Genomic DNA, 13,310 nt, shown 5'->3' on the forward strand with positions numbered 1-13,310 from the left:
TAACTGAGATAAGTTCTAAAATACAGCACTCTGGTTTTACTTATTGTTTTCTTCATTTACAAGAGCCACTCATGGGCTGGAAAGATGGCGCAGCAATTACGAGCACTGGCTGCTCTTCCAGAGGCCCCAACCCAGTTTCAATTTCCAATACCCACTTGGCAGCTCACAACCATCTGTAACTCCAGTTCTAGGGGATCCTACAGCCTCTTCTGGCTTCCTCAGGCAGCAGGCACACACATGGTGCACAAATATATGTGCAGGCAAACTATCCATACATATGAAAATAATAAAAATAAAGTTAATTTTTTAAAAATTACACCTGAAAACGAAATTCTCAGGGTTTGTATTTAGTCTGAGGTTTGTTTCTCTGGTCTGAGAATAGAATTGATGGGGTTTTGTTGTTTGTGTGTGTGCTTATAAATAAGTAGCTATACAGTTATTTCTTTATATAGCTGGGCCATATATATTGAAAAACATTGTGAGTTCACAAGAATACTTAAATTGCAATTGAGGGCTTCCAGCTCATTCCTAATTGCTCCATTGTTTTTGTCCATAAGAGAAAGTTAGATCACATGCCAAACAGGCTTATCATTAGCCCTTCTCCCTAACTTACCACTGTTTCTTCTTAGTTCTTTTCTGACATTTTTGTGTTATTTTTCTAATAGCATTACATCATGTAGCCACCATAATTGTATGACTTTAAAATTTGTTGTATTTGATGCCATTTTTTAAAATCAATTATCTTTGAAACTCCTTAAAGATTTTCCAAGGGCACTAAGGCCATGTTTGTTGGGTGTCATAACCCAAGCTAGCCCAGATTCCTGCTGCTCCAGTTTTCACCTCCTCAGAGCTGGGATTATAGGTGTGCACCACCACACCTGATTCTCAGTTCTTGCTTTGGATGCTCTTCCTACTTTGCTAATACTGGTTTGGTCTAGTTTGATTTGCCTTGGTTCAGATGGGGTTTTACATTGTCACCACAGCTGGTTTAGAACTTACTGTGCAGACAGTCTGGACTTGAACTTATGGTAGTCCTTCCCAAGACTGCCTTAGCCCCCCAAGTACTAGGATTACAGGTGGGAACTATAACATCTGGCTCATATATTGTGAGCCTGAAATTTTTCAGGGTGATAACTTTATTAACCTAGTTATGAAAAATACACTTATACACATCTCACAAATCTAACACATAGGTTAAAACATACCTGATCCAAACCAGCAATGTTTGAGTGGCCTGGGGAAGTGAGCAGGCCTATTTCCAATATTGCTTCTATAAGTCCTTCCAGATAAAGCCACCAGAGCAGGCCATTCTTCTCTTTTTAATATGAAGCCACACACAGTGGTGCACATCTCTCATCCTAGCAATATGGGAGACTGAGGTAGAAGGACCACTTGAACCCAATAGTTTTGAGACCACAGTACCTTAAAATGCTGAGGTAAAATGTGCAAGGCCCTGAGTTTATCTCTGGGAAAAATTCATTAAATGAGAAGAAAATCTGTGCTACTGGAGTTATGACCTTTATAAACACAAAACACTGAAGTCCGGAGGTTTGGATATTCTCTGTAAAGAAGTACTACACCGAAAACAACAGAGGAAGTAGGGGTTCCAAAAATTGCTTAATGCTTAAGGCAGCTCCGGGATGTGCATTGTGTCATTGCTACCAGTGAGAATAGGACGGCTGCTGCTCTTTCATTCTCTCCCTCTCTGCCACTCCCACCCCTTTCTACAGTATTGCATTGGATGCTCACATGTAGTGGGTTTTCCTGATATCATTCTTACCCCTTGATAACAGTGCTTTAGTCTCCTAAACTAAATTGAAATGCTACTTTTCCATGTTTCTTCAGTCCAGCTCACTGTCTGGAAGACTGCTGTTAGTGCTTTTGATCTGTGTCTCTTCTGGGCAGCCATCTTCTGCATGGTGTGTGTGTGTGTGTGTGACTTGATGTTTTATGTCTTCCTTTATTGCTTATTTTTTAGACTATATCAGTAAACCTCACTCACCATTTTTGTCAGGCTAACTGGCCAGTGAGTTACAAACAAGTACTTTTTCCCACTGAGCCATCTTTACAGGGTTTTTTTATTTTATTTTCTGTGAAATTCAGTGGTGGTCTCTCTCTCTCTCTCTCTCAAAGCTTGCATATTGTCTTTTTTCCTTTTCAAAGATTTATCTGATGTGTATGTGTTTTACCTGCATGTTTGTGTATATACCTTGTACATGCCTGGTGCCAGAAGAAGGTGTCAGATTTCCTGGAAGTGGAGTTACTCACAGTTTGTAGGTTGCTAGGAATCTAACCTGGGTCTTCTAAACTGCTGGCCATCTCTCCAACCCCTTTCTCCTTCGCTGTCCTTCCCTCCTCTTCCCTCCTTCCCTCCTTCCTTTTTTTTCTTTCTTTTCTTCCTCCCTCCCTCCCTCCCCGCTCTCTCTTTCTTTCTTTTGTTATTTATTTATTTACTTATTTATTTATTTAATAGTGGTTGGTTGGTTTTGACAGTATCTTGCTGTGTATCCCAGGCTGGCCTTGAATTTTTCTATGTATCTCAGAGCTGTTCTTGAACTTGAAATCCTTCCTGTCAACCTGCACCTGTTAGGGTTACAAATGTACAACTCTGCCTAGTTTTACCCACTACTCTTAACTGGAGTTCATGTTGTCTTAATATTCTTGTCTGCAACTAAGTAGTAGCCAGACTTTTCCAAGATGAGAACTTTGGTGATGTTTGAATCTACTCTAGAGCAATGGTTCTCAACCTTCCTAATGCTACAACCTTTTTTTTTTTTTTTTTTTCTTGAGACAGGGTTTCTCTGTGTAGTCCTGGCTGTCCTGGAACTCACTCTGTAGACCAGGCTGGCCTCGAACTCAGAAATCAGCCTGCCTCTGCCTCTCGAGTGCTGGGATTAAAGGCGTGAGCCACCAACGTCCAGCTTTCTTCTTCTTCTTCTTTTTTTTTTAATTTAAGATTTATTTATTTATTTATTTATTTATTTATTTATTTGTTATATGTAAGTACACTGTAGCTGTCATCCAGAAGAGGGTGTTATATCTCATTACAGATGGTTTGTGAGCCACCATGTGGTTGCTGGGATTTGAACTCAGGACCTTAACCCCTGAGCCATCTCTCCATCGTGCTGCAACCTTTTAATACAGTTTTTCATGTTGTGATGATCCCAAACATAGAATTATTTTATTGCTATTTCAAAACTGTAATTTTGCAACTGTTATGAGTTGTAAATGTCTTATATGTAGGGTTGTGGGATCACTGCTCTAAAGCAAGAATACTTTTTTTTTTTTTTTTTGGAAACAGTTTCTCTGTATAGTCCTGGCTTTCCTGAAACTCACTCTGTAGACCAGGCTAACCTCAAACTCAGAGATTTGTCAACCATAAATGTGTTGTCCCAAGTTTCTGGCTGCACTTGTGATTCTTTAGTAGCTAGGTGTGAGCAGCCAAAGCACATATGCTACTATGTTCAGAAAGAAGGTGTCACAGCCTTCTAGACGAACCCTGTCTTATCAGAGGCATAGAAGGAGCAATCATGGTGGTCAGCACTGCTTTGCTAGTACACACCATAGGCCTGTTGTTCTGCTTGGGAACAGAACACACATACATGTGAGTGAATTTGAGAATCAGTAGCAAGAACCTGAGATTGCTAAAAAAAAAAAAAAAAAGCCGCTCTGAATTATAATAATACAGGAGAAGCTTCAGATAAATCAATATGTGACTGTCTTTCCCTGTAGGTGAGGCTGGAGTTGGTGGGGAAGGGGCAGAAAGGAGATACGACAAGTCTACCTGTATTGTATAGAAAGACAAGCATTTGCTCTATTCCTACCTGGCACCTGAATTCACTGTGTGGCTCAGGCTACCCCCAGACTTGTTATCTTCCTGCTCCATTCTCCTGAGTGCTAAGATTATACCATGTCCAACTCAGAAGGAATTATAAACTACCTTTAAAAGAACATTGATATTACAGTCTACATTCAATCAATGATTGATAACTGATGCTGGGGGCAGGGTGTAGGGTGATGAGGTACCAGGGAATAGGGTTATTTTATTTACTAGGCTTTAAAAGTTATAAGTCACTTATTTGGTACTAATTAATTGTTTTCTATTTGTAAAATATTTATTTTATTTTTTACGTGTGTGCCTCTGAGCATATGTATATACACTGCAAACAGGAACTCTTTCAGGTCCGGGGAGTTGTCAGATCTTGTAGAACTGGAGTCATTGAAAGCTTGATCTTGTTTCTAAGTTAAATCCCAGAATTTTTACGAGTTGATTCTGTTGAGTTAAAATAGTCTAAAATGGGGCTGGAGAGATGGCTTAGCAGAGTACAAACCGCTCTTCCAGATGACCCAAGTTCAGATCTCAAGACCCGTGCCAGGTGACCCCAACCTGTGACTCCAATCCCAGGTGATCCAGTGCCCACTTCCTATCTCCAAGGGTGTGATGCACGGGCATATATGCTAGCAAATATATGTAAAACAAAATGAAATTAAAGATGAATTAATTTGGCCAGATATGATCACACACATCTTGACTCCTAACTTTGGGGAAGCAGAGGCCAGCAGATCTCTATGAGTTCAAAGATAGTATGGTCTACATAGTAAATATGAGGCAAACTAGAGTTATGTAGTTGAGATCCTGTCTCAAAACAAACAAAATTAATAAAATGGCCTAATGCAAAGTCTGAATTTTTTTAAATTATGGTACTATGAATTCTCATCTGTCATTCCAGGAATGACACAGCATAACATTAACCTTTACTGTGATAGTTGACCAAAGGAAATACCTGGTGTCTGGGAGCCAAGCCCAGCATCAGGATGAATTCTGTGATGTACAGAGGCTCAGGACAGCTGTGAGTGTGGCCAGTGTAAAAATCATAAACTTAAAACATTATGAGGGTGTGGGGTTATGCAATTGCATTAGTAAGTGTCAGGTATGAGCTGTGTAGTTAACTACATCATAATACCACATTACAAATATTAATATTAGGCATCCCAGCACTTGGGAGGCAGAGGCAGGCAGATTTCTGAGTTCAAGGCCAGCCTGGTCTACAAAGTGAGTTCCAGGACAGCCAGGGCTACACAGAAAGGCTGTCTTGGGAAAACCAAAAACCAAAAACCAAAAAACCAAAAACCAAAAACAAATATTAGGCACAGTGAGAGACTACTTTTACACTGGGATCTTACTCATTAACTCTACCATATAGTAGAATAGGAACAAAACCTATTATATAGATGCTGTAAGAGACTTGCTTCTTTTCTGAAGCCAACCCCAGTTGGCCCTTCTCTTCAGTCAGACTTGGTGACACATGCCTACAATACCATGACTCAGGTGGCTATATATTGAAATCCTGTTTTTTTCTTTTTTTTTTTAATGTTTGTTTAATTATTTATTTAATGTGTGTGAGTATACTTTTGCTCTCTTCAGACACACCAGAAGAGGGCATCAGATCCCATTACAGATGGTTGTGAGCCACCATGTGGTTGCTCGGGATTGAACTTAGGACCTCTGGAAGAGCAGTCAGTGCTCTTAACCGCTGAGCCATCTCTCCAGCCCTTGAAATCCTGTCTAAAGGGGGATTAAATAACAGAGATGAGGAGCAGAGAGGGCTCAGCAGGTAAATGTGCTTCCTGTGCAAGTTTGGCTCTTGAGTTCAATCTCAGAACCCTTGGTGAAAGGACAGAACTCTAAAATTGTCCTCTGTCCTCCACACAAGGGTCATGGCACAAATACACAAATAAATAATTTTAAAACTTTTAAGTTTAATTATGATTTGTAAAAGAGGAAGATATTAAAAAGCCACTCGGATTTTGTAATTTCCTTTATTTGTACAATTACAAAGCAAAAAGAGATTTGGAAGATCTCTCTTGGAAGAGAAAAAAAAATCACTTCCATTTTACCCATTTTAGATTGTTAGTTTTTCAGTTACAGTAGAGTGTTGTGAAGTTGTTGACTGCGCATATCTCACAGAGACGCAGAGTACCAACACCCTTGCAGTCACTTTTGCAAAGTGCAGACCAGCTGCAGCTGAAGGCATTTGCTTAGTGTGGAGGCAGTTTGTTACTTGAAATTTGTCTTTTACATTCAAAACAGAAGGTCAGCTTCTGGAAGTAAGCCCAGCTAACTTATGTATAAGGTGACTATACTGAAGGATTGCCGTTAGTTTCAGAAAGTTGTTACTGTGTTTACCTGAGCATAGTTTTAGAAGAGTGAGTTGGCCACCAGAGCCTGCTATGGGGAGCTCATTTTTCAGATGTGAACAGTGGTTATGGTTCTAGTGCAACTTTCTGCCCTGTAACACTAAGTTGTACGCTTTGATACTGTTTTGTCTTAATATCATCTTTCTTACTGCTTGACTGCATGTTTTCTTCCTTCTTCTCAAAGCCGTCTTTTGGCCCTGTGACGAGGACACAGTGATGCTCTTAGAGCAGTGGTTCTCCTCCTTCCTGATGCTGAGACTCTGCTACTTTCTTTATGTTGTGGGGTTATGTATCCCAGCCAGGTTTTACTGCTACTTTATAAGTGTAATTTTGCTGCTGTTTTAAATTATAATGTAAACATCTGTGTTTTCCTATGGTCTCAGGCGACCCCTCTGAAAGTGTCATTCAACCTGCAAAGAGGTCCTGACCCCGTGGAACCACTGCTGTGGACAGAGGATGCTTGATTGACCTGTAGACTAGGGAAAGTTTTCTTCATAACTAATGGCTAGAGTAAACTCAGTGATTCCAGGCACTCCACGTCTTTCTCATAGTACATGAAGCTTAATCATTTAGAGGGGAGCTAATATTTGTTCCTAAACGTTATCAAGTGCTGTGGAAGGAAAGTCTGTATTATTGGTAAGAGAATATTTTCTTTCTGCTCCAGTAAAAGATTGTATGAAGCCAAGTAGTGCACACCTGTACTGTGCTCAGAAGGCAAAGGCAGGCAGATTTTTTTCTGTGAGTTAAAGGCCAAAGTGGTCTACTTAGAGAGCTCTAGGACAGCCAGAGGGAAGTAAGAATCTGTTGTTTTGTTTGTTTCAAAAGGTTGCATAAGGTAAATATTCCTTACACCCACTATCAAAATAGCAGTTTACTAATATTTTTAGAATGCAAGTTTATAAGAATGCTTTAGAAGAAACAGCAAGAGATGCACTTTTAACATTGGTGATCATTTATATTGTCATTTTTGTTCTGTTTGGTTTGTTTTTTTCATTACTTTTTTTTTTTTAAGTCCATTTCTTCCCCTCTCCTGGTCCGCCCTCCCACAGTTCCTCATCGCATTCCTCCTCCCCCTTGACTCCAAGAGGATGCCATCACCCTCACCCTCACCAGGCCTTCCCACTCCCTGGGACCCAAGTCTCTTGAGGGTTGGTTGCATTTTCTCTCACTGAGGCCAGACCAGGCAGTCCTCTGCTGTATATGTGTTGAAGGCCTTGAACTAGCTAGTGTATGCTGCCTAGTTGGTGTCTCAGTTTCTGAGAGTTCTTGGGGGTCCGGGTTAGTTGAGACTGCTGATCACCACCCTCCTCCTCAGTTTCTTCCAGCCTTTCCCTAATTCAACCACAGGGGACCCCAGCTTCTGTCTAGTGGTTGGGTGTGAGTATCTGTGTCAGTCTCAGTCAGCTGCTTTTTGGGCCTCTCAGAGGACAGCCACGCTAGGCTCCTGTTTTTCTTTTTGTAATTCTTATTTTGTTTGTTTGTTTGTGTTTTGTTTTTGTTTTTTGAGACAGGGTTTCTCTGTGTAGCCCTGGCTGTCCTGGAACTCACTTTGTAGACCAGCTGGCCTTGAACTCAGAAATCCGCCTGCCTCTGCCTCCAAAGAGCAGGTATTAAAGGCGTGCACCACCACTGCCCGGCTTCTTTTTGTAATTCTTTTTTTTTTTTTTTTTTTTTTTTTGAGACAGGGTTTCTCTGTGTAGCCCTGGCTGTCCTGCCTGGAACTCACTCTGTAGACCAGGCTGACCTTGAACTCAGAAATCCTCTTGCCTCTGCCTCCCAAGTGCTGGGGTTAAAGGTGTGCACCACCACCACCCACTACCACCCCCGGCTCTTTTCGTAAGTCTTAAGTAATTTATACTCCATTCACTAGGAAATTTTTGTCAGCTCTACACCTCTGCTTTCTTGAACTTTGAACAGCTTAACAAGTGTTTTAACTCTTTCTTTTTAGTTCATATCACTTCAATTCATCCTCCCTGACTGGCCCATAGGATATCTTGTTCTACTAACTAATGATAATCTAAGGAACGATGTTTTGTTTGGTTGGTGGTTCGGTTTTGTTTATGCTTTTGTTTCTCGGTGTAGCCATGGCTGTCCTGGAACTCACTCTAACCCCCAATGCTGTTAGTAAAGATGTGCTGCCACCACTGCCCAGCTTGGAAATGATGCTTTTCCTAACAAAAATCTACTGACTTAACAAGTATGTTAAAATAGATGTGTAAGAAAAGAGTTCTGGATACAATATAAGCCAAGGTCCATATGTAGGTTCTGTACATTTTTTACTTGCTTTTGGTATACTTAAAAGACTTGGTGTCAAAACCCAGGCTGGCCTAAAACGATGGATCTTCCTGCCTTTGCCTCCTACATAATGTGTGCTAAGACTACACACACGTACGACTATAACCAGCATGGATCCACATTTACCAAAGTGGTTTTTATTGGGCATCCTACTTATATTATGTGTGGTTATAAGTTCTAGGCATACCAAATATATGCAAGGTGGGCACAGCACCAAGCTTATAAAAAGGAAACAACTTGTGACTAGCTCCAGAGAAGCAGACTGAGGTTTGGAGAGTTGGAAGGAAGGAGAAAGTTTTGGGTGCTTGGGTCGTGCTAAATGCTAAGGATAGAACTTACTTCCTACTCTCTGTTCAGCCTTACTTCTGTCTGTCATAACTACATTCAGAACTGAAGTCCTTTCATCTAAACGTAAATGTAAACTACAGATTGAATCTCAAACATTTTGCTCTCCCCTAAAAAAGTTTAAAATGTAATTTAAAAATTGATTCTATGTTTAGGTTTAGACAGCCAGCTCAGCAGTTAAGAGCACTGATTGTTCTTCCAAAAGACCCAGGTTCAATCCCCAGCATCCACATGGTAGCTCCCAACTGTCTATAAAATCTCAGCATATATGACACCCTTTTCTGGCCTCCTTAGGCACTCCATGCATGTAGTAGTATACAGCTATACATGCAGGCAGAACACCCATACACAGAGAATTTAAAAATAGATTGCCAAACAAACAAACAAAAAAAAAAACAACAAAAAAAAAAATTGCCAGGCATGGTGGCACACGCCTTTAATCCCAGCACTCGGGAGGCAGAGGCACTCGGATTTCTGAGTTCGAGGCCAGCCTGGTCTACAAAGTGAGTTCCAGGACAGCCAAGGCTACACAGAGAAGCCCTATCTCAAAAAAACAAAACAAACAAACAACGACAAAAAAAAACAACAACAACAAAAAATAGATTGCGTTTTAAAATGACACTTTGGATGTTAGTTAAGCATAGTGTATTGTTAAATTTAATTTCACACATTTTTACTTTTAATACGTGGCTCCTAGAAAACTTTAAAACAAAATTCATGGCTCCCATTAGCATGTGGTGGTTCACAGTGATAATCACAGCACTTAGGAGGTAAAGGTTGGAAAATTATATGTGTGTGTGTGTGTGTGTGTGTGTGTGTGTGTGTGTGTGTGTATTTTTAAAAAAAAAAAAACATTATTCTGGTCAGGCAGTGGTGGTGCATGCCTTTAATCCTAGCACTTGGGAGGCAGAGGCAGGTGGATTTCTGAGTTCGAGGCCAGCCTGGTCTACAGAGTGAGTTCCAGGNGATGAAAATGAAGCTAAACTGAATGTCATACTCAAGAATTATCATTTAAGGATTGGTGATTAAATAGCCAGGCAGTGGTGGCTATTTAATCCTAGCACTTGGGAGGCAGAGGCAGGTGGATTTCTGAGTTCGAGGCCAGCCTGGTCTACAGAGTGAGTTCCAGGACAGCAAGGGCTACACAGAGAAACCCTGTCTTGAAAAACAAAAAACAAAAACAAACAAAAACAAAATCCATGACTCTGAATAGATAAGAATTTTATCACACATACCCAGCCCTTAAGAATATTTTTGATGGGGAAAAACTATTTCCTGTGAAAATAGTATTAAAGCTATACTGAGACAACATGGGTATAGTATACTTACTTTTTATTTACTTAGATATTGCTTTACCAATGACCTCTCCATAATTCATTCTTCCTTCCTTCCTTCCTTCCTCCCCCTTCCTTCTTTCTTTTTTCTGATTTTTATTTGCTTGTTTTGAGACATATTCTCACTATGTAGCCTTTGTTGGCCAGCCTGACCTCTAACTCATAGGTGCCTGTTTGCCTCTGCCTCCTCACTCCTGAAATTTAAGAGACATACCACTATATCCAGCTTAAATTATTTTTTTCCATTTTATGTTGTGGGTACTTTGCCTGCATGTATGCATTCTGTGCACCACATGAATGTCTAGTAACCATGGAGCCCATGTCACAACTCTAACATCCATGTAGATGCAGGAATCGAACCTCAATCCTTTGGAAGAGCCACAAATATTCCTAACTGCCGAGCCATCTCTCTATCCCCAATCTACCTTTATTTTTAAAGAAATTGTTTAATAGGTACTCCAAGATTCAAGAAAACTCTGTGAATGGCTGGAGACATAGCTTAGCGCTTGTTGCTCTGGTAGAGGACCTGGGTTTGATTCTCAACACCACATAGTGGCTGTTACTCCATTTTGTGGTCATCCAGCACTCTGTTCTGACCTCTAAAGACACGGGTCACGCACATGTTGCACATACATACACACAGGTGAAATACCTATACACATAAAGTAAAAAGTTTAAAAAAAGAGAAAACTCTAACAGCAAAAGGTTGTGAAATTTTCTAGTCCCATAGAGCTGACTGTTTCTTACCTTGCTTTCACCTTTGTACTTTCAAAGGCTCCCTACAGCTTTCTTAACCTGCCAGCTGACAGGCTCCCAACTCTAGTCTAGTCAGCTGACTCATCCTTCAAGACTCTAGTGACCCTTACTTGTAAAGAGTTCCCTGACCCCTTCAGTTATGGTAGCTGTCCCCCTTTCCTTTTCCCTTTTTCTCACTGGCAATGTTTGATGAAGGAATACAGTAACCATCAGACATGTTGGATTTGGAGATTAGAAGCAGCATATCCCATGCGAGTGTGCCAAGTTGTCTTTTAAATTCCCTAAGTGTTTCATTGTTAGACTGACTTTGAAGACTGACCTTCTGGGTACACTGCTTCTGAAACACCACCATGACACTCCCATGTTAATGGTTGTACTTCTGTAAGGAAAGTGTTGCATAAAGTGTTCATAATCTGTCAGGTTAAAAGTCTGCAAAGTAGATTAATTCACTTTGTTTTCTCAAATGTCTTCATACCTTTTAAAGTAATAAAAACTATGAGATCATCTGAATGCTACAGCTAATAGAGTCATACTTGAATGAAGGATAAAAAGAAAAAACAAAAACAAGACACGGCAGCCCTCAGCATCTGCTCTGTGGCAGACGCTTGTACCTTTCCATTTAGAAAAAAGTGACTCTTGTCGGGTCGTGGTGGCGCACGCCTGTAATCCTAGCACTTGTGGGGGCAGAGGCAGGCAGATTTCTGAGTTTCTGAGATTTCTGAGGACAGCCAGGGCTACACAGAGAAACCCTGTCTCCAAAAACCACAAAAAAAAAAAAAAAAAGAAGTGGCTCTTAGATTTACCTTCCCAAGACTCTTCTGTTTTTAAAGAAGGGTGGGTGCTAAAATTAAATGGGACCTTATGGCTTTGTGCTGTGAGTGGCCTGATACAGTTAATTTTTTGTTGCTATAACAGATACTTAAAACAGTAATTTAAAAAAATACTTAATTCATGTTTCTGGATGTCCAAGAGTGTGGGTGCAAACTTTTGCTCATCTTCTGGTGAAGACATCACAAAATTTCAACTCATGGCACAAAAAAGGACATACTTAGAGAAGAGAAGAGAAGCCAGGGAGGCAGGCATATCCAGGCCTGTGCATTTGTTTTTGTGGTGCTGAGGATCAGGCAGAAGTAGCCAGCCCATGCAGGTGAGCAGGCACAGGCTGAGCTGCTTCTTCAACCCAGATTCTTATCGCCAATGGCTCTTGAGGGCACTGCATTTCATTCCTTATGTGTTCTTATGCAAACAGCCATCAGCTTCTCCTAACAGCCCAACTTCCAATACTGCTGCACTGACAACTAAATTTTACTGTGAGTTTTTATGACACCCAAGTTTTACCATGAGTTTTGGTGGCCGCAGACACATCTTCATTATATGGGCTTGTTTTTCCAGTTGGGATACTTCTTGGAACAATTTGTAATATGGGCCCACAGGGAATAAAAACATTCTTATCTGCCTTTTATATTTTTTGTATCATTCTAAATATATGCCAAGTTGTTTTCTACAAGATGTATTTAATTTTTAGGCTTAATTAGAAGATTGATTCCTTGTTAGGATTTATTTGTGTACTTGGTTGGTTTTTGGGACAGGATGTTCCTGTGTAGCTGGCTGTGCTGCACGTGCCGTGTAGACCAGGCTGGCCTGGAGTGTACACAGAGTCAACTTGCCGAGATTACAGGTGTGCACCGCCATATCTGGCCAAAATGTTCATTTTTAAAACAATATTTAGAGCTTTTCCACTGAAATCTTAGCTGTGTGTCTGTAACAAATATTTTCTTAAGCATTTGCATTAATAATCTATCAACCTAATTATGAGTGTTTTCCACTGTCATCAGGGCTCATATACTTATAGGCGTGTGTGGTAGTGAAAAAATAGGTTCGGATCCTGTCAAGGTAATATGGCACAGAGTTCATCCCACCACTCTTAAAGTCTGTGAATTTAGATCACAGGTAAGTAAATGTCATGTAGCAGAAAGGCCTAAGACCAAAACTTAGAGGCAGAAGTCAGGGTTTAGGACTTGACTGATCTACTCAACCTGAGCAAGTTACTTCAGATCAGCTCTCTATTAAAAAAAAATAATAATAAAAATACCCTTACATAATTGATAGGATTAATTGAAAGTCTGTATAAACTATAAAGCATTATTTATACTAGTCTTATATAATACCATGAATAACATTTCCTAAGTGTGACATTAAAAAAATAGTTCAAGAAGGAGTCTCCTGATTTTGAATTATCAGTGATACATTGAATAAAAAGACAAAAGGACACTTTTTAAATCTTTAATCCTTTTTTTTAACTGCTGAATTAGATCAGCCTGTATATTTTTTAAGATTTATTAATTTTATGTATATAAGTACACTGTAGCTGTCTTCAGACAC

At 40.1% G+C, this 13,310-nt stretch overlaps 1 protein-coding gene across 12 annotated transcripts in view; it reads left to right on the top strand.

The window, feature by feature from the left end:
- The window catches only part of Csnk1g1 (casein kinase 1 gamma 1), a 130,556-nt gene that overhangs the window by 66,409 nt on the left and 50,837 nt on the right, over positions 1-13,310 (top strand). The window lies entirely within an intron of this gene.

The sequence above is a fragment of the Mus caroli genome, chromosome 9 (assembly GCF_900094665.2).
Source record: "Mus caroli chromosome 9, CAROLI_EIJ_v1.1, whole genome shotgun sequence".
In the NCBI taxonomy this organism is placed as follows: Eukaryota; Metazoa; Chordata; class Mammalia; order Rodentia; family Muridae; genus Mus; species Mus caroli.